Genomic DNA, 22956 nt, shown 5'->3' on the forward strand with positions numbered 1-22956 from the left:
CTTCTCCTTCCTGTCGTGGCCGGCCAATTTCCCCAAATGACCTCTTAGCCGTCCAAAGGGCATTACATGACAGTAAGAAGGAAAACTACCATCTCCAGAATAAAATTCAACAGATTGAAGAAGAGAAACTTCAACTGGAGGAGAAGTGTAGACAGATGGAAGCGCAAAATAAGAACCTGGAAGAAAGACAAAAACGCCAGCCCGACATAAATATTATTAATGAGGGTTGGGGAATCAAGTTTGGACAAGCCCGAGAGCAGATTGTCTTCCTAATTAAGGAAAACAAGCAAAAGAGCGCGGAACTAAAGGAGATGTCCAACCAGCTTAAAGACAGCAAAGCTACTGTTGAGAAGACAGAATGGGATCTCCAATATATGGACCAAATGAATCGGCTGCTCCAAACAAACTTCGATGAAGCTGTGAAAAAAAATGAAGAAATCCTCCAACAGAAGGAAGAACAGGAGAAAAAGCAAAGAGACATGGAGCACAAACTCAAAGTCACGGAGGAAAAATACAGAATGCTGAAAGAGAAGGTGGATGATACTCTGCGCCAAAACAAAGACCTTCTTCAAGAGAAAAAGCAACTAGAAGGGGAAAAAGAAAAACTGGACAAACAATGCTCGCACATGCAGAAAAGGATGGAGCAAATGGCGAGAAACAACTCCGAGCTCACTAAGGGGATATTGTTGGAATACAACAACTTGAAGCGCAAACACACTGAAATGCAGGCGCAAAAGCAAGAACAAGACAACATACATGACGACCTGCAGCGTACGCTCCAAGATATCCACAAAAGAAATGAGGAGCTACAAGACATGTACAAAGAAGTACAACAAAGAAACGCAGACATGCACAAGGACAAGATAATGCAGGAGGAAACATCCAAAGAGCTCAGGGAAAAGCTTGAAGAAAAACAAGCAACACTGGAAGAGGTGGAGAAAACGTGCAAGAAGCTTGAGAAACAAAACAAAGAAACCATCGATGAGTTGAGAACCCTCATCCTGGAAAAAAAAGCTCTTGTAGAAAACTGCATGAAAAAGAAGAACAAACGCTTCCGCTGGCCCTGGAGGAGGAACTCTACTGCTTCCTCAGCAGGTGTAGCCTCGTCTTGCTCCACCTCTGTTCACCACCCCAACCAGTCCCGGCAGTTGACTGTCCCCTCCTGAGCCTGGTTCTGCCGGAGGTTTCTGCCCGTTTAAAGGCAGTTTTTCCTCCCCACTGTCGCCTAGTGCGTGCTCAGAGGGGATTGTTGGGGTTTTCTCTCCTCTACCTTGTTTCAATATTTACTTAACTTTTTGTGCTTACTTCATTTTACCTTGTTTCATTATTTACTTAACTTTTTGTGCTTACTTCATTTTACCTTGTTTCATTATTTACTTAACGTTTCGTTCTTACTTCATTTTACCTTGTTTCATTATTTACTTAACTTTTTGTGCTTACTTCATTTTACCTTGTTTCATTATTTACTTGTTAACGTTTTGTTCTTACTTCATTTTACCTTGTTTCATTATTTACTTGTTAACGTTTTGTTCTTACTTCATTTTACCTTGTTTCATTATTTACTTGTTGACGTTTTGTTCTTACTTCATTTTACCTTGTTTCATTATTTACTTGTTTAACTTTTTCTTTTTCAACTTATTCATAAAACAATAAACCAATTGAATTTATCCTTTGAGTATTTTTCATCTTTTCATCTATAACTTTTTCAAACATTCATATCTGTCGTTTATCTTCTTCTTGAAACCTCATAAATGGTGAAGGAAAAATCCTGGAACATGGTTTGAAACACTGAAATTGTTTCAGCTGAAACCGGCAAAGTCATACGTGTGTGTGTGTGTGTGTGTGTGTGTGTGTGTGTGTGTGTGTGTGTGTGTGTGTTACTCTGTACATGAAACAACTTTGTAGAAAACCATTTTCCTGTCGAAACATTAGCAAACACAAACAAAGTGTTATTAACAAACGAATTACTAATATCCCTCTCTATGATAGTGATTTATTTTCTTACGGGATTAAAACTGTAAATTTTACCAAACTAAAGAAAGTAATACAAAGTAATAAAACTTTTTATCATTTAGTTAAGATCCAACATCCATTCTTTTCATAGTTGGTTGCTACCACCAGAGGGCGACATGGAGTACTTTTACCCATGTAGAGAAACATAAACGCTCATATATTACACACGCACCAACATTTTACTGTCTATTACTACATCAGCCTGTTTACATTAAACTGATATTGATAAATAAACTCACAAATATAGCTTCATGAATTTGGTAACGTCCTGTAAGTCATATCGTCAAATGCTTTTGTTCCAAAATAAAAAGGCTGTTGAAATAATGATCGGTGTGGTTTTTACAGGTGAATGAGCAGCAGAATAACTACAGAGAATCTGTGAATACATGAATGACCTTTTGTAATATGCCTTTAGCCTATTAGTGCCCTGAAAGAGTGGAGATTTTACCTATTTTAGCAAAATGATCTACAAACTGTATGGGTGAATATAGGAGCTTGTTAACAGGTTAGCATGTCCAACTAACAGACAGGAAAATGAGCTATGTATTTTTTAGATATCATGTTATCAGCTGACCACTGAAAGCTCTTTCTGCATATATCTTCTACATGTTCTGTCTCTTGTCACGTGTGTGTTTATATTTAAATCATGTATGTTGATTATTTAAATATGCTTTTTCATTCATTTTTAAAAAATGTCAACAGCTGTCGTTTACAGATTCATTGTTTACTATATGCTATATATATATATGAACATGAACAAAACTGAAAACACTGGGTCACCGACCCAGGAACCCTGACAATATGTATTTTACCTGGTTAATGTGTGTGGCGGGGCGTGGTCTGCAGCGCCGCTGCAGGGGAGGCGGACGCACCTGAGCGGCACCCGCGATCACGCCTCGGCGCCTTAACGTCTGTGCTCTCTATGCTGTTGTGTTGGTATGTGTCGGGCTGTGAGCTTTAACACCGGCTGTATGCATACAGCAACCGTGTGTGAAAAGTGGTCAATAAAGAGAAGCTGTAAAGCGTGTTCATGGAAACATCGTTGGGTCTGCCGTGATATGTTTACAATGGGACTTCTGCTCCTGAATCTCTGCGCACAGCGTCTGCAAATCGGAGCTGTATGAAGTCACTTTCATCTTTACGCAGGACTGTAAGCTGTCATCTGTGAGGCGTGAGCGGTGTTTGTTTTTAACATAGTTCACGGTGGAGCTGCTGACATAATGTGGATCCGAAGATTGATAATTAGCCTACCTGGGGTTGAAAGTCTCGATAAATGCACGGCGTTTCGGCGGGTATATCGGCTTCCGCAAGTGTGACGCTTATTTTGAGCGTTCAAAAACTAATAGAATATAATTTTATATTTATATTTCAATATCACAGTAATCTTCCAATTTAGAACTACAAGTTAAAAAAGAACTAACATAAATAAAATACACTTCAGCTAATTACTTAAAAAAATAATTTATTTTCCCAAACCACGCAGAGCCGCACTAAAAGGACTAAAGAGCCGCAGGTTGCTGACCCCTGCACTAACCTATTCAGCTGCTTGTGAATGCAAATATCTAATCAGCCAATCACATGCCAGAAAAAAAAAGTTGATTTAAGTGACTTTGAAGGCAGCATTGCTGTTGGTGACAGATGGGCTGTTTTACGTTTTTCAGACACTCCTGATCTTCTCAAATTTTCTCAGGAATTTACAGAGAACAGTCCAAACTGAAAAGCGAAATAAACATTTCCCTGGGTAAAAATGCCTTGTTGATTGCAGAAGTCAGAGGGGCGTGGCCATGCTGAAGGCAAGAGGAATTCTAAGCCAGTTTCTCAACCCAGCCCATCTGATATCAGTAACCACAACACATTCAAAGTCAATTAAAAGTCGCCTTTCTTGCCCGTTCCGATGCTCGCTTTCAACTTTGAAATGAGACCACTTGGACAACAGTAATGATAAATAATTGCAAATAGAGCACGTTTACAGAATTTAATGTCATTTTTATAGAGCACCTCTTATTTTAAGAAAAGATGGGCGAGACGATTTTTGAAACTAACTGCAAATTAAGCACACAATATTTAATATCTGTATTTTACCATTTTGATAAGACATATTTCAGTACTCCAAAACACTTTTATTAGACTGCCAACATGCTTACAAGTAGTAAATCCAGGTTAGTGGATCATAATTAAACATCACTCTGTGGCAAACGCAGAGTTCAGCAGGCCATCAAGGAAGAAGTGACGTGCATTTCTGCAGTGTAAAGATTCACAAATGATTTTCTCCTTAATCTACAGTCACACAAAGCACCAGGAAAATCTTTGGTGATGTTCTCAGATGATTCTGACGCTTATCACCCAGTTCCTCGTGATGTCCTCCACACCATCAACCCTCTGTCCTCCTCCCAGTTTCTTCCTCAGCTTGCCTTTCTTATGGCCACCCCTTCCAAAACCTGACTTTTTAACTTCTCCGAGCCACTTTTTGTTCTTGGAGCGGAGCTTCCTCATCCCCCCGCCCTGCAGGAACTGGTGCTTCTGCTTTTTCTTGCGCTGCTTCATGATCTGATCCTTTGTTTTCAGCTCCGAGCGTGCTTTGTGGTCACCGGAGCTCTGTACGTTTGGACCTCGTCGGCCACGGCCACGACCTGGGAGAGGCACGACACAACAAAGAGGTTGGAGGTTATAGCTCGCAAGGCTGGAAGAGGGACTTGAAGTATTTACCTTTAGAGTTGAGTTAAAACATGGTGGCTGATGGTCTATATTTAACAGGCAGACATGTTTGTGCTATTCATTTTGATGCCTTCCTACCTCTTGCTGGCTTCCTGCCTCCTCCGCCTGTTTCTCCATCTGATCCAGATCCTGTATCATCAATCTTGTATTTTTTCCTTCACTCCTCATAACTGACATGTTGTCAAGTGATACAACATCTTCACAGTACAGCTTAATATTGTCATAGGAGTAGAGAAGAGGGTCATTGAGAGCAGCACACAGAGAAGCTTTTTGTTGGAAGGATACAAGTTCTTCCTGTTCTTCTTGTTACTGATAACCTGACCGCTGTCTGTTTTGATCTTCTTCTTCTGGTCTTCTTTTCCCGTTTCTCTCACAAAACGCTTCCTCTTACGGTCCCTAAAAAAAGAAGGGGGAAAAAAGACTTTAAATTATAGTTTGAAATGACCATTTGGTGGATACTGAGTCAAACATAGGGAAATTTGTACCATTTCATCATTTTCTTCTGCTGGTTAAGGCGATCGCCTTCATCTCCCATGAGATCAAGGACAGCTGAAGAGGCCTGCTGTTCAAAAGCACTGCCCTCTCCACCGAGACTCAACCTGTCGACGCATAACACAGGACAAAACAGCATAAAACACAAAGCCATTCACATTTTTTAAAGAAACAGATGCAACAGTTTAATGCCTCACCCTCTCTCAGAGTCAAAGTCTTTAGGTCTGTAAGGGATATAATACTCTTCATCTTTGCCTGACTGCCTCTTTTTCTTGGTCTTTGGTCGCTCTTCGCCATCTTCCTGCTGACCTCTTCTTTTACCACCTACCACTTCTGAAAACACCCCCTGGTGGAAATAGAAAGAATTACATGGTACAAAGTGACAAAGCATGATACAGAGATCCTACTATCTTCCTCTTCTAGTTTGTATACAACATCATCTACATCAAAACTGCACTTTATTTTGCTTCTTCTTCATCAGACAGCACAAACAACTTTCTCATTTTGACTCAAATATTGGTTTTGAATGAAAATTATGAAACAATCCTGGGTGTTTATTCAACTTGTGAGCAGGTTTTCTAATCCACCGTACTATTATTATTGACACTAGTACATGTTCGTGCTGCTGGCAAACTAATACACTCAAGAACATATAGCAAAGCAAAAAAGTGAAAAGTAGGTCTTGCCTACATAAATAAACATAAGACAGTTGTGAAACTTTGACATAGTAACATCTGCAGTAATATTTACACCTGTGATGACATCTCACCAGCATTAGCCTTATTTTGAAACCAAGATTGTTTACACAGACTTTGTAATTGCAGAGAAATGCTCCATTTATTTTGGTCATTTCATTTTTGAGCAGGAAGCTCACCTTTCTTGTTATAGCCTTTAGACGAATAGAGAGTTTTCCAATTAAATACATATTCTTTAAATAATGTTCCCTCTTATAAAAAGTAGGATAATTTTTAAAAAAATTTAAAAAATGTATTATACCTCTATTACTTAGAAAAGAAACTGTTTTTTTTTCCGTTGTCTGTTATATAACGTTAGTGATGCTCGTTTCAATTCATTTCTTAATCAGCTAAACAGGTCAGTTAAGAAACAGTCAAATATTAAGTTACATTTGAAAACGGTTTAAAAAAAAATATCCCCATTCCAAAATGTCACATGACAATCTCATTGGCTCACGGAGTTATGATGTCACTACACGATCCTTTGAAGTTTGACCTTAAACAGGGGTGACACACAGCAGTTTTTTAGTTCGTGTCTTCGCAGCATTTGTGTTTGCAGCCTTCACACGTTCACCACAGAAACTTTTGGAAACCTTTTCGTTGTTGTCGTGTACAACCTTCAACATGTATCCAACAAGACACCAACCAAGGCAAAAAGATTACGCCGCTTCTCCTTCCTGTCGTGGCCGGCCAATTTCCCCAAATGACCTCTTAGCCGTCCAAAGGGCATTACATGACAGTAAGAAGGAAAACTACCATCTCCAGAATAAAATTCAACAGATTGAAGAAGAGAAACTTCAACTGGAGGAGAAGTGTAGACAGATGGAAGTGAAATATAAAAGCCTGGATGAAAGACAAAAACGCCAGCCCGACATAAATATTATTAATGAGGGTTGGGGGATCAAGTTTGGACAAGCCCGAGAGCAGATTGTCTTCCTAATTAAGGAAAACAAGCAAAAGAGCGTGGAACTAAAGGAGATGTCCAACCAGCTTAAAGACAGCAAAGCTACTGTTGAGAAGACAGAATGGGATCTCCAATATATGGACCAAATGAATCGGCTGCTCCAAACAAACTTCGATGAAGCTGTGAAAAAAAATAAAGAAATCCTCCAACAGAAGGAAGAACAGGAGAAAAAGCAAAGAGACATGGAGCACAAACTCAAAGTCACGGAGGAAAAATACAGAATGCTGAAAGAGAAGGTGGATGATACTCTGCGCCAAAACAAAGACCTTCTTCAAGAGAAAAAGCAACTAGAAGGGGAAAAAGAAAAACTGGACAAACAATGCTCGCACATGCAGAAAAGGATGGAGCAAATGGCGAGAAACAACTCCGAGCTCACTAAGGGGATATTGTTGGAATACAACAACTTGAAGCGCAAACACACTGAAATGCAGGCGCAAAAGCAAGAACAAGACAACATACATGACGACCTGCAGCGTACGCTCCAAGATATCCACAAAAGAAATGAGGAGCTACAAGACATGTACAAAGAAGTACAACAGAGAAACGCAGACATGCACAAGGACAAGATAATGCAGGAGGAAACATCCAAAGAGCTCAGGGAAAAGCTTGAAGAAAAACAAGCAACCTTGGAAGAGGTGGAGAAAACATGCAAGAAGCTTGAGAAACAAAACGTAGAAACCATCGATGAGTTGAGAACCCTCATCCTGGAAAAAAAAGCTCTTGTAGAAAACTGCATGAAAAAGAAGAACAAACGCTTCCGCTGGCCCTGGAGGAGGAACTCTACTGCTTCCTCAGCAGGTGTAGCCTCGTCTTGCTCCACCTCTGTTCACCTCCCCAACCAGTCCCGGCAGTTGACTGTCCCCTCCTGAGCCTGGTTCTGCCGGAGGTTTCTGCCCGTTTAAAGGCAGTTTTTCCTCCCCACTGTCGCCTAGTGCGTGCTCAGAGGGGATTGTTGGGGTTTTCTCTCCTCTACCTTGTTTCAATATTTACTTAACTTTTTGTGCTTACTTCATTTTACCTTGTTTCATTATTTACTTAACTTTTTGTGCTTACTTCATTTTACCTTGTTTCATTATTTACTTGTTGACGTTTTGTTCTTACTTCATTTTACCTTGTTTCATTATTTACTTGTTGACGTTTTGTTCTTACTTCATTTTACCTTGTTTCATTATTTACTTGTTTAACTTTTTCTTTTTCAACTTATTCATAAAACAATAAACCAATTGAATTTATCCTTTGAGTATTTTTCATCTTTTCATCTATAACTTTTTCAAACATTCATATCTGTCGTTTATCTTCTTCTTGAAACCTCATAAATGGTGAAGGAAAAATCCTGGAACATGGTTTGAAACACTGAAATTGTTTCAGCTGAAACCGGCAAAGTCATGTGTGTGTGTGTGTGTGTGTGTGTGTGTGTGTGTGTGTGTGTGTGTGTGTGTGTGTGTGTGTGTGTGTGTGTTACTCTGTACATGAAACAACTTTGTAGAAAACCATTTTCCTGTCGAAACATTAGCAAACACAAACAAAGTGTTATTAACAAACGAATTACTAATATCCCTCTCTATGATAGTGATTTATTTTCTTACGGGATTAAAACTGTAAATTTTACCAAACTAAAGAAAGTAATACAAAGTAATAAAACTTTTTATCATTTAGTTAAGATCCAACATCCATTCTTTTCATAGTTGGTTGCTACCACCAGAGGGCGACATGGAGTACTTTTACCCATGTAGAGAAACATAAACGCTCATATATTACACACGCACCAACATTTTACTGTCTATTACTACATCAGTCTGTTTACATTAAACTGATATTGATAAATAAACTCACAAATATAGCTTCATGAATTTGGTAACGTCCTGTAAGTCATATCGTCAAATGCTTTTGTTCCAAAATAAAAAGGCCTTTGAAATAATGATCGGTGTGGTTTTTACAGGTGAATGAGCAGCAGAATAACTACAGAGAATCTGTGAATACATGAATGACCTTTTGTAATATGCCTTTAGCCTATTAGTGCCCTGAAAGAGTGGAGATTTTACCTATTTTAGCAAAATGATCTACAAACTGTATGGGTGAATATAGGAGCTTGTTAACAGGTTAGCATGTCCAACTAACAGACAGGAAAATGAGCTATGTATTTTTTAGATATCATGTTATCAGCTGACCACTGAAAGCTCTTTCTGCATATATCTTCTACACGTTCTGTCTCTTGTCACGTGTGTGTTTATATTTAAATCATGTATGTTGATTATTTAAATATGCTTTTTCATTCACTTTTAAAAAAATGTCAACAGCTGTCGTTTACAGATTCATTCTTTACTATATGCTATATGTTTTATTGAACAAAAAATAAAAAGTGATAAAACGATCAGTTAAAATACACACTGTACTTTTTTTTGTCATATAAATAATTTCTGTGTCATCTGCGCTACATTTAGCTGTAGCTAATATGTAATTCATTGCATATCTTTTCATCAAACCTGGAATTTGAGGACCTGAAGGAGTGTAATTGAGTATGATCAGTGGTTACAGATCAAGGATCGAAGGTTATTCACGGCACTGGAACAGGAGATGATGCTCTCATGTTGCGTAGTTTAGTTCTATTTTAACTATTTGAATAATAAATTTAGTAAGTGTGCCTCATTGCTCAAGACAACCAGCAGGCATTCCAATACTGTTAGCCACACTCTGACTCTGACCTGGACTTCTCAGCGACCTTGAACAAGAGCCCAAAGGTTACGGACCCTGTTTAAAATTAAAGTCGTAGTTATGCATACACGTGCATTCCCATTTACGCATTTATAGTTACATCCAGCTACGCTGTGGTTTCATTTTGCAGGGAAATCAGTGTCTGTGCAGTCCTGACTGGCTTTTTGCTTATATAGTCAAGGATCAGAGTTCAGAGATACCACAGCTACACTGTCATGTGGCTGATGGCTGATGGAAGTCATTCGTTTTAGGATGTCAGATAAAAAAAAGATGCTCCGCGCGGACCTTTACTACCACCTGGTGGACCATGAGGTACATAGCCTCCTCGGTACCTACAGTATTATAGTGAAAGAGCACTTGTAGGTGGTCTGAGGTGGGCCTCTGCAGCTGTAAATAGTGTTCCAACACGTGTGTGACCACTCCAGTGTTGGTGACCTCTCACCCCTGAAAGCTTAGCTTTACCACCTGGAGGTAGGCTGTTCTTGATCTCACAGCACCTCCAGGAGGCTGGCACAGAGCTCACTCTCTGTTTCCCCGTAAAGAACCTCTAGGTGTATTTATTGTGCACAAACAGTCAAGTACAGTACCTGTGTATGTGTGTGTTTGTGAGTGTGTGCGTGCGTGCGTCTGTGTGCGTGTGTGTCCGTGTTTTGGGTCCTTCCTAGAAAAACAGCTCTATTACAAAGCTATTTGACATGGAGCTCTCTGGGACTGTGTTCTTACTCATTACTTGTAATATGTTTGTAACAGAGTTTGTTTATATTATAAATATCTCAGTCAAAACAAGGTCAGACTCAAAGTTGAAGCACATGCAGTGCTGTGTAAATTCTGCGTATTATGGTTTTCCTCTGTTTTATGTTTGCAGCGCGGATCTGCTCGGCTGACTCGTGTTTCACCTTTGCCGTCTGATCTTTTTAATTCCAAGGATGACGATTCTCAACAGTGCAAGCGAAGGTTCGTCTTTACGTCAGTGTCAAAAAGGATTCAGCACAGCAAAACTGGCTTTACCTATTGCTTATTCTGGGATTAAGCACATCTGGGGTGTGTTACGAATAAGGCACTCTCTTCTCCTAAGATCATCACTGACTTATTCTCTCTCTCCTTTTTTATGATTGTGTGAAAGCACATCAAAACTTATAACAAAGGCTACAAGATGTCTTGATGTCCCAGATACAAGCAGGAGACACTGCGTACCTAGTTTGAGCGAAACAGATGGTGACAGACATTGGATGATATTAAAAACATACCCCAGGTGCGGTACACAGTGAGCTCTCCTCAGGCATGCCTTTTCAAGAGCTACATGATGAAGTATGACATTAATGTTTCTACACTATGATTTTTTTTAACTCCTCCACGGTACCTCAGCCGCACACCCCCACCCCCGCTCCACTGTATTCACTCTCCTCAAAACCTACCAGAGCAATCATATACACGCCTTTGATCAGAATTATCCCTCACTTTAGTCGTGTTAAAAAAAAATACAGCACTAACAATGGGCCAAAATGTGTCTCACTCCCACTGCCTACCCTCCTCTCTTTTTCATTATCTTTCCTCTTTTATTCACTTGTCCACGTGCAGCACAGAACAATGCAGCGCAGGCGGACAGGGTGGAGGCTCATGACAGGACTGGTAACACGATGACACACCAAAGGCCAGGTGAATAAAATCCCCCCTCCACAGTGGGACATGTGTCACGGTCCAGCCATGTCTCCAGCCTTTTTTGTGGTCTCGTTTCTCCCTTCTCGGGCTCTTTCCCCCCTGCGGCGGTCACGATAAAGCGCCCATCTGCTGTGGAGACCCTGGCTTGTCTCTCTCTGAACTGATCCCTCATAGCAGCCTCCCCTTTGTCAGACGTTCCGATCACGTATCAGTTTTGACACCTCTCTGTTATGCACATGCGACAGGTACCGAAGTTCTTCTGTTCTCGGTAGAAATGTATTGGAAAGATGATAGTCATCTCTTTTCAAAGCTTTGCCCTTTGCACTCTTATGCCTTTGGTGAAATTTTTTTTTAAACAACAGAAAAACATTTCTAAAGGAATTCATGAGTGTGTTGATCCCCAGCAAGAACTGGATAAGTGATCCTTTGCTTCAACGACAATCCACCACAAAAGATCCAACTAGCAAGCTTTTTCTTTTACTCAAACATCTTACTTGTGCCTTGAGATGCATGTAGTGTGTGTCTATCTATCACCCTCCTGGCTCTCTCTGTATACGTTTATCTGTCTATCATCCATTAAAGAGGCTGTCGTTCATCGATAGTGTTCTCAGCTGTTTCAGCGTGTCAGCGGCGTTGCTCGTGATTCCACGCACAAACCCGCGCATGCCAATTGTTAGTAACACGAGCCGGCGCAGCATCCTAACCTGCAGTGAGATCACCTGTCACAGGTCAAAGAGACAGCTGTAGCGCTTTCAGATTTGGGCTTAAGCTGATAAAGTGTCTTGGAATGGGAGCGATGTGCGATACGATGCCAGATTATCTTGTTTCAGTCATGATAAAGTTCACAAGTTGTCATGTGTCCCACAAACCTTCGATCTTTTTATCACACTTACCAACAGACTGTTCACGATGATTCGAAATGAGTCCATGCTGTGTTTTACGAACTTGACTTTTTGAAAGCTGGATGATAGGCAAACCTGTGCCCAGAGCCATTCAGCATGTGACACCTGAAGCATGACCTGTGAACTCAAGGATAAGCCTGCCGCTACTCCAGCTATCGGGTAGACTCGAAGCTACTAATGAAAAGAGTTTGAACTTTTCTCTCATCCTTAGAGAGAAATGCAAATGCAAATGCAAATGCTTAAATGCAAACTGCATTTCGTTGCCCTGTACCTGTGCATGTGCAATGACAATAAAGTTGAATTCTATTCTATTCTATTCTATTCTAGATTACTCACTGTCTTGTATGATCCAACCCATTCTTGGCCTTGAAGCTCGAAACCTTCGTAAATAATACCAAATAAACCCGACTGTCATATTCTGATTCCTATTCTTGTTACTATGCATTATCACTCCAGATCTTTGAGCCAAACTCTGTCGATCAGTGTTTTCCAGTTGGTTACAACATACTCTTTAATTCATAGGGTTGCTGATGCTAACAGACTCAATAAACTAATCCGCAAGGCCAGCAATGTTGTGGGGATGGAGTTGAACTCTCTTAGGGTGGTGACGGAGAGGCGAATGTTGTCCAAGATAAAGACAATGTTGGATAATTCCTCCCACCCACTTCATGACATGCTGGCTAGCCACAGGAGCACGTTCAGTGAGTGAGTTACCAAAAAGCACCACTGAACAACACATGAAATCATTCCTGCCTGTGGCCATCTCCCTGTACAACTCATCCACCTAACACACTGTATACTGCAATAGCTACACCCTTTTTGCACATGCTCTTCTTTCTTTTTCAGATATTTATTAGTAAGTGACTTACATGTATGTATATATTGTATATATTGTGCTACTTGTTACTTCTTGTATTGTCTGTTTTGTTACTGTTTGAACTCGAGCACTGCAACTAACATAATTTCTCCTAGGGATCAATAACGTATTCTGATTCTGATATTTAGTAGTACTTTACATCTGATTCAGTCCAGGATCCAAAGATCCATACAGGCAGCCCATAGCTATTACTAATTTATTTAACCTTGGAAGGACATTGACACTGCAAGTCTTCTTTCCCATAATCTCTACACCCAAGTGATCTGATTAGATTATCATGGCATTATATTCACTTGTCTCTCCGTATGCTCCATTTAGTTTGTTACTGGAAGCCACTTGTTATGAAGCAAAGTTCAAGGTTGCTGCCACATTTCGCTCATCTTTCATATCATCACAAGAATAACAACAGTGAGTTACAGCGTTTGCTAATTCTCCTTATCGTTGCGTCTGTTAGGTGTTAAAGTGGTAATGTAATGTAATAGTAGCAGAATACAAAGGACCGGGAAATGCCACATCCTGTTTAGCATGATCCTGAGTCATATTTTTTAGGTCTGGAAAGGTTCACCTCCTTTTTGCCAGCATGTGTCCTTAATGGATTTCGACTGCCTGGCAGCACCAGGAGTTTATACGTGTTCACATGGGTGGTCCAGTTAAAATCTGAACTTCTAACATTTGCAGTGTGAGAGCCTCGTTAAGTGAAGGTTTGCAGTGTGTGGGTGTAGTTTTCGACTTTCAGTATTGAAATGACCCGATTGTGTTATGGGACAATTTGTGATTTTAAAAAAAAAGTTATTTACAAATTGATGCATATAATGGGAAGTCACTCAGAATCATTTGCTGACAAAGTGTATTACATAGTTGAGAAGTGGTAAACCTGTAAATGCAGAAGGAGTCTGCATGTATTTGCAGAATATGCAGTTAAATGTACAAAAAAAGGCAACATTTAACTATGGATGATTCTTTTCAGAATCAGAAGCAGTTAGAACATCAGCAGGGTGGCCCACTGACTGATCTGCTTGATCGTGTTATGGCTTTGTTACTGTGCATATGTTTTTATATGTTAAAATATTTTTTCTGCTTTTTTCCCCTTTTAGTAAGTTGATTTTAAATACACTCACTGGCTACTTCGCTCCATTAGTTAAACCTTGCCATTACCATATTGGGATGATCATGCATAATTATAAAAATTGGAATGAGAATATGAAGGTCAGGCTTATTTGGTAATCACTAAAGTGTTTAACTTCAAGGCCAAGAATGGGGTGGATCATACACGGCAGTGAGTCATCTAAGGATGAGAGAAAACTTCAAACTCTTTTCATTACTTGCCTTGTCATAAAGCAGAGTGTTGGCTCATTTTAAAGCATCGTGAGCAGTGTGTTTAAAAAAAGAGTGATAAAAGATGAGTCTCCTTCAGAGCTGGCTCAATTCTTCATGGCATAGATTCAACATGGTGCTGGAAGCAGCTTTCAGAAGATGGGTACGTGCACGGTCATAAAGGTATGGACATGGTCAGCCACAATACTCAGGTAGGCTGTGGCATTTAGTTGCTACTAAGTGACCCAAAGTGTCTCAAGAAAATATCCCCCACACTCTTTCATGTTGCGTACACCAAGTTCCGAAACCTGCTATCTGAATTTTTCAGCAGAAACAGGTAACATGTTTCCAGTCTTCTGTTGTCCAATAATGGTGAGCCTGGGTGAACTACAGCTTCAGATTTCTGTTCTTAGCTGACAGGAGTGGCACCTGGTGTGGTCTTCTGCGGTTGTAACTCACCTGCTTCAAGTTACCGTTGCCTTCGTATCATATCTAAGCAATCTAACCATTTCCCTTCAAACTCTGGCATCAACAAGGCATTTTCACTCAGAGAAATCCTTCCATGCATTTTAACTGTGCTAAGTAGCATACATGAAGCATACATGTTAAAAATGACAGTAACAATCAATAGAACTACATGCATAATAATATTGTATAGTTCTCCTTTGTGCCTTACTGACAGCTGTGGCCTGCTGAGGCATAGATATGGGTCTTTGTGATGGTTTCTGAGTTGTGGTGTGGGACCTATGTGGCTAGCTTGTTCGGGCACATCCTGCAGGTTCTTGATTGGTTTGGGATCTGGGGAGTTTGGATGCTAGGTCAGTGCAATGGGCTCTCCAATGTGTTCCCTGAGGTGTTACTGAGGTGTTACTTAGTAGTTTTTGCTGTGTGGTGTGGTGCATTATCCTGCTGGGGAAGTGCAGTAACATCAGGAAAAAATTTGTTTGAAAGTGCCAATGTAGCAGCCACAGAATGAATTCCAGGATGTAAGGTTTTGCAGTTATTCACGTCATCTGTGTCCTAACCATCATCCCTGATTTTAATGTTATGGCTGCTGATGGTGGACAAGATTTCTCTCTTGTGCTTTAGTTTTGAGCAGTTTTCAAGCTGACGGTGCTGCGTGATTTACATCAAAGTGATCATGTGGTTGTGCTGCTGTGATCAACTGTCTCGTCTGCCTAGAGAGACATAATATCCTTGAGGTTTTACTGACAGGGAGCATGATACGTGTGTGTGTTAGTGTCTGTGCCTCACTGTATGCCTGTGTGTCGGTGTGTGTTCACTGTGAATGTGTGCAGTTACACAGGCCTGTATGTATGAGTGTGAATGTGTGACACAGAGTATTTATGTAAGCGGCTGACATATAAATACATCAAGGGGAACACACAGCTGTCTAGTGCCATGTTTCCTGGGGTTTAGTACCTTGAAATGGACTGTGGGAATGTTTCTGTTGGGTCTCTTAGTCCTCAGTTTCTTTTAGCAAACTTGATTGTTAGTTCAAGTGTCTACCAGACTGTTGTCTGTTACTTAGTGCACAGCAGTAAGGGAACTGCAGACGTAGCAACTCCCACTGCACAGCCGCCGGATGGCTGCGGTGAAAGGGACCTGTTCTGATCTCAACACATACCAGGCTGGATTAGAACAGGGAACCAGAGCAGATACAGGATCTGACTCTCTCTGGTATCATTCTCTAACCCTGCTGCCACTTCCCAAAGACATCTTCAACACTTCCTCCTCCAATTAGTGTGACCTTGTTTCATTGAGATACGTCTGTGGGTCTCGTGTAAGTCAAGAACAAGTTGCATGCAGCACACTTTTAGCACAGCGGCCAAAGGAGCGGACACGGAGGCCTGAGGTTATAAACAAAATAGCTCAGTTCGAATCTGTAAACTGATACAGACACATTAAACAAATGGACAACAAGCAATGTAATAGTGTCCCTTCCCCGGGGAGCTTTATGTTTGCTCAGTGGTTATGATCAACACTTAGCCTGCCCTGTTTATTTAGTAATGTAGTCTGAGGAGGCTCCGGCGGACGCTCTTTGAATACTAAAAACCGTAAAGCCAGCATAGAGTCTGACACCGTGCCACCTTGGGGAGGACTGCTAGTATTCCACATGCCCCCTCTTCGAAGAGGGGCGCCACCGACAGCTGCCGAAAGTCAGGGGTCAAAGTCATGCCAGGTAAATATCAGCAGTCAGGATTACAGCAAGAAAGGAGGATGATCGAGGGCAGAAATGAAAGAGCTGAGAAACTCTATCAGCCTAACTGAGACATCCTTGCTGCCCCATATGTTTGCACATATGGCAGATCGTACAATACATAATACACACAGTTCTTTCTCCTTTCTGCATTTGTAGCAAAGACAGCTGAATGCAGATGCTCCTGGCGAGTTTCATTGGTTTGGGTCCTAGCCAAGAAGTGCATCTATGTACCCCATCTGTCCAGCCTTGACTCGCAGAAAAAAATAGAGTAGGTGGTTAAAGATTTGTGGGATGCAGTGTTGTAAATGCTTACACATCAACAACTTTCACTGCTCTCTGCTGCACTCTAAGGACCTAGACTTAATTGTTTATGTCATGGCTCAATAAATTCCCTCTTACTGGATTCTTGTGTGGCCGTGGCCAGACTATTTAGCTGAATATTTAGCTATAAAAATAAATAAAAAAAGGTCTAACAGGACATGCGGGTTTTTAAATGGCTCCTCGTTTAGTAACTGTGTCTGAGAGATTTAACCTTCCTTACTTCCTCCCTTCTATTTATAACCGTGTCATAGGCCTGCTTGCACTTTGATAGTACCAAGTGATCTCATTTACACACACGCACTCACATACACACACACACTCATGCTAGCACATATTTTTGCATGCATACAATCTATCTGTGAACGATGCCAACAAATACTCGTACAATGTTTGAGCAATGAGTGAAACAGATGGAAATACTGCGCTGAGTGCCACAATGGCTGGGTATTTGGCGGGGGGCCATATCGGAATTGTAGCATGTCCTAATGGATAAGCTAAAAGCCATGCAAATCCCTCCATATCTGCCCTGACTACCTGCTCCCTGTCTCTCTGTCTCTGTGCCAAGGGTGACCGGGCCTCTGTGCCCGCTGACAGATAAGCTTACTCTGGCAGATAACTGGCACTTCTGCACACTACATTCGGAATACAGATCAACACAAGAGCCCGAAGTACAACGATATCCAGTCTGAGCTAATGTGCAAAGGGCAGCGACAGTAAAAGGGAACATAAGACATTTGTACTCTTGCAGTAATGAATTGCAGAAAGTTCTGTTACAAATCAGATTTTTCTGCACAAACACGGAATTCAAACGCAAGCTAAAGTTGGTCATTTTGGTCACCTACTCTGCAGCCTGTCTTTCTTAAACACGCTGTTTGTTTCAGGGTATATTTCCCTGTTTGCTGTGCATCAATAAAAAAAGGGGGGAAAAAGCTGTAATTCAGTCTCTGGGGTAGCTGCCAAATACTGATGTTCATCCTGGCAAAGTGTTCTCATGAACCCAATAATAAATTTCATCTGTCAAACATGCACTGAAAACATAAATTTGTCTAAAACACAGTGAGTCAGGCGTTATTTTAACATTATTTGTTTTAACTTCATGCTTGTGATGATCAGTGTTAAACACCCTTCTTCTCATTTTTTTATTATTCACATTAATTTAAGGGAGATCTTTATCATTAGAGTTTATCAACAGTTTGACATAATATTTCAAACTACGGGACACCCATGAAGAGTTTTCTAGGCTAGTATGCAGTTTGGACACTTAATCCTTCTTTTAATCTGCAGAAGTGAAAAGAAGTGACTCGTGAATGCTGTTCTTCTAGGCAGAGCTGCAAAAATAGCCCTTAAAGAAAAATATTAAGATGTGCTAAAGAGCAGATTTTTGCACAGAGGAAGAGCTGCCCTGGTGTTTAATGGGCATTAGGTAATGGAGGTATGCACTGAGGACTTGTCACAGGTCTGTAGAGAAGATATTGTATCTGTCTTCTTGCTAAGTTGTGCTTAATAATCCTCCATGATTTACTTTATCCACAGTCTCAATAAAAGCAACTACGCATGCATCCAAACACTTTGTTGTAATTTATATTTTTCCACCACCTAACCATTTACAGTGCTGTGAAACTAATTTCTACTAATCGGAAGGCTGGTGATGTGATCCCTGGCTGCTCCGGTCTGCATGCTAAAGTATTCATGGTCAATATACTGAACTCCGACTTGATCCGTTCATCGGTGTGTTAGATATTAAGCACTTAGGCATAGAAAAAAGTGCCTGTGTGAATGAGGCTTGTAGTATAGAGTGCTTTGAGTGCTTAAGCAAGGTAGAAAAGCGCAGTCCACTTACCACTTGTTGTTGAATCATGAACTCTGACCTTAACTAAGGGTGACAAATATGCAAACGACTAAGAAATCAGGAAGGGAGCAAACCGTTTTTCACAACACTGTACGTACAGTATACCTGCCATAGATTGTGAGGTTAAAAAACCTAAATGCAGACTCAGGGCTCAAAGTGAAAACAGGAGCGCTTTATTTTAAAGATGATAGCTCCAGTCCAAAAACAGCAACAAGCAAAGGGGAATCCAAATATTAGTTTTCCAAAAACCAGCAGACAGGTAAGAGGACTGCAGACCAGCGGACAATCTGACAGAGGCTACAATGAAGACAGAACTTTTTATACACATCAGGGCAATCAGGGAATCAGGCACAAGAGGGTAACAAGACACTAGTGTAGACAATAAGAACAATCAAACAGGGTAGGAAGAAAAACTAAACACCAGAGACACATAAATATCAAAGTAAAGCATGACATGAATAATTACTGAATTCTAAAACTATAAACAGTAACTAGAACTAAAAGACCTCAAACTGACTAAATCAAACAGAGCACCTGAAAATAAGAAAACCAAGCAAAACACCAAACGAAACAAAGGAAACCTGAAGAGAACCTCAGGAATCTGCTACATGCACAAAACTCCAGGATCATGACAATACCTGTTCATTACAGTGCACCTTGTGTACCTGTTACATTCCTCTGAAAAAGAGTTGAGCATTCAATGATTTTGATCTGTTTTTGCTCCAACCCCCAAAAAAGAGTTCCTGCTGCTTTTTCTGGAAAACACCAGAGCACTGATATTGTCATATTTTATTCCCATAACTCTTATTTTGAAGTTATGAACCATGGCAAATCTAATTATGCTCTCTTGGTACTAAATAGTCTAAGGAAAAGATCCCATTCATTTCTCAAACGAAGCCTTACATTGACAAAGGTCAAATACTGACCTCATCGTGAATATATTAGGGTGGATCAAACAAAACACTAACTTTCTGCCTAAAGCAAATCCTTAAATAAGACTGTTAACTGAGTAAAATGTGTTTAAATGTTTTGTCCCAGTGCACTATGCGTTTTAATTATTTAGAAGTTTAGTTGGAAACAGAGCCACAGGTATCCCATTTTGGCTGCATGAGGCACGCAACGATGGCTCATAAAGTCAAGAGGCAGAAAACATGAACAGCACTATGAACAGGTTGCGAGTTGTTTGACACTTCCTTTTTTTTTCTTTCAATAATTTCAGCCATTTAAATCTAATAAGTCATCGGTGGATATAGATGACGAGAAGACAGGATCCCGAAAGACAGAAATAAAAGCCGATTAGCCACATGTGACATTTGTTTCATATTATTATTATTATTATTTTACAGTTTGTCGCTAAACTGAAGCAGACGCCGTGATGTGGTTTTGTTTATGTGAGCTTTGTTAGATGCTCTTATAAACTCTGTGGGGACTCGTGGGTATTTTCCATCTGAGGTCCCGTCGAGTGCGGTGCGGAGACGTGACATCAAACATTAATGCGCCCATTCTGTGGGTGTCACAAATAATGAAAGAGGCTTTTCTGTGTGAGTGACGACGCTCTTCCTCACACCCCATGTGGTGGTGATTCGTTGAGCTTACTCACGTTTCGTCTCCTAACAAATTAATATTTATTATAGTCACTGAGGCATTCAGCTCGGGGGATTTTTGACACCCAACAGACAGTGCAGCACTCTCACATAAAGGAACTCTCTAAGATGGGTCTATTTTCAGTGACCATTATCTTCACAGCTCTGTCTGTGTGAGGCAGAGGAGGGTCACAGAGGACTCCTTTGGTGACATGAGTGACAATATCAATAAACAATACAGTCTCTGTCTGTCATATCTCTGAGTAGGCCGTGTCCTACACTAGCCTGCGATGTCACACGCAGTGACGTGTAAAAGTATCTCCTAAGAGATCTGCATACACCAAGTGTGTGGCAGGAAGCACAACATACGTCACAGTGCCGGACACATCAGGGCGCTCATGTTGAAGAGTATCTTTGCATTAATACAGTCGTGGTAAAGAGAAGGTGTGGCCTCTGTCAGTTTTAGGATCTTACATATCAGGAAATCTTAAATTTAGGTCAACTGAACCCGACTTGAACAACAACACATGGCATTTCACAAAAAGTTCTCAAAAATGCAGAAAGTGTGTCAAAAACACCCCAATCAGGGTCACTAATTGTTTTCTGTATGACTTTATCAGTCACTCACATCAGTGTGGAGCAATTTTGGCCTATTCTACTTCACGGGATTGCTTCAGATCATTGAGGTTTGCAGGTATTTGTTTATGCAAAGCTCTCTGCCACAAAGGTCCTGCAGCATTTCAGTCGGCTTGAGGTCTGAACTTTATCTGGGCCATTGTGTCACCTTGACTCTTTTCTATTTTAGACTATTATAGTATTGTTGCTGTGCTTTGGATCATTGTCCTGTTTTATGACCCAGTTTCAGCCATATACCAAGGAGTTCATTGCTGTTTTGAGGACTCCAAGGGTCCCCGGTCCTGTGGCTGCAAAACAAGCCCACATCATCACCCGTCCACTATTGTGCTTGACAGTTAATTTGAGGTGTTTGTGCTGATATGCTGTGTTTGGTTTTTGCCAAATGTGACACTGTACATTATGTCCAAACATCTCCACTGTGGGCTCATCAGTCTTGTTCCAGAATTCATACAATTTTTATAAAGTTCCTAAACTTTTGTTTTTATAGAGGTGCTCACACTTGCTGATGATCAGTTAATCAATTGCATTTGATTAGCAGCACATGGATGACACTTGACACTTGCCCTCCTCACTCCTATGGAAGTAGTAAAGGTCTACTTAATTTTTCACACAGTGCTTGTGCATTTTGGCTTGATTGCTGTTAAATAAATAATGACATGATGTTACACGGCATGTGTCGTACTTCCTACTGATATAGAAACATTAGAAATGAGAATGTACTTAATTTAATGATGACTGTAAGCTGGTGGTTTTAATGTCCTAAGTGAGCATTTTTAATGTTGTTGAAATATATTTTCTAGCTGACACAATGTTGATAAATCATTTGGTGTACAGTATAAAATCTCCATCTCAGTTTCCCGTTACATGTGATGACATCTGCACCATTTCTTGTTCTGTTTGACCAGTAATCAAACAGATGGGTATTATATCTTATTATATCTTATTATATTATATTTTTGCTTGTGGACAGTAGACTTTGTCGTCCTGACCTATCTCTCTCTCTCTAACCCTTTTAGGCATACGTAACTGACCGAATCTAATGATTAAATATGGACTTAATAATTGCTCATAAAAATTATACACAGAGGTTGAATAATCTGCTCTGTCAGTTTCAACTCAAAAAAAATGCAGTTGAATAATTTTTCCATGCAATGCGAACTTCACAAAGAAAGATTCTCTGCTGCCTGTGACCTTCCTGCTGTGAGGGGCAAGTGCTAACCATGCACCATGACGCCGGCCATGCAGCCACCCACTGTGTGGAGTTTGCATGTTCTCCCTGTGCTTGAATGGGGTATCTCCGGGTACTTCGGCTTGCTCCCACAATCCAAAGACATGCATGTTAGGATAACTGGTGACTCTGTGTGTATCGCCTCTAATGTGCTAGCCCTGCGATAGACTGGCAACCTGTCGAGGCTGTACACCAACTACCTGTGACAGCTGGGATAGGCTCCAGCATCCCCCACTCCAACCCTTAATTGGATAAGTGGTTAAGAGGATGGATGGATGGATGGATGGATGGATGGATGGATGGATGGATGGATGGATGGATGGATGACCAACTCAATTTTTAAGGTACAAGTGGACCCTGTACATGCATGTAGTAGTAGTTGTAGTAGTTGTAGGCAGTGTAGTAGCCATTTGTAAGGGTGTGGTAGATAAATAAAAAAAAGATCAAAACATGTAATTAATCTAATAATCATATGTTATTCAGTAATTGCTTTTATAACAAATATGAGATAATATGTAGTGTAATTGTTTTTTTCCCCCAACTTCCTTCCCTAAACTGAACGTGCATGTCTAGCAAGTGGCTCCGCTTTTAGGTGACTCAGTCTTTTATTGTAATCTGCTCAAAGCAAGTTCACATTACATCCGTACATTTGAGCCTGTTTACATAAGCACCGACTGTCTCTCATTCATTTTCTACACCTGCTTGTTCCTGTTTTGATCAGTGTGAACAATTAGGCAGGAAAACATCACAGTGG

General features: G+C 40.5%; 1 protein-coding gene across 1 annotated transcript in view; it reads right to left on the reverse strand.

Moving 5' to 3' along the window:
- Positions 1 to 22956, reverse strand: part of cplane1 (ciliogenesis and planar polarity effector 1) — a 171710-nt gene that overhangs the window by 71425 nt on the left and 77329 nt on the right. The window lies entirely within an intron of this gene.

This window comes from Rhamphochromis sp. 'chilingali' (assembly GCF_963969265.1).
Source record: "Rhamphochromis sp. 'chilingali' genome assembly, chromosome: 2".
NCBI classification, from domain to species: Eukaryota; Metazoa; Chordata; class Actinopteri; order Cichliformes; family Cichlidae; genus Rhamphochromis; species Rhamphochromis sp. 'chilingali'.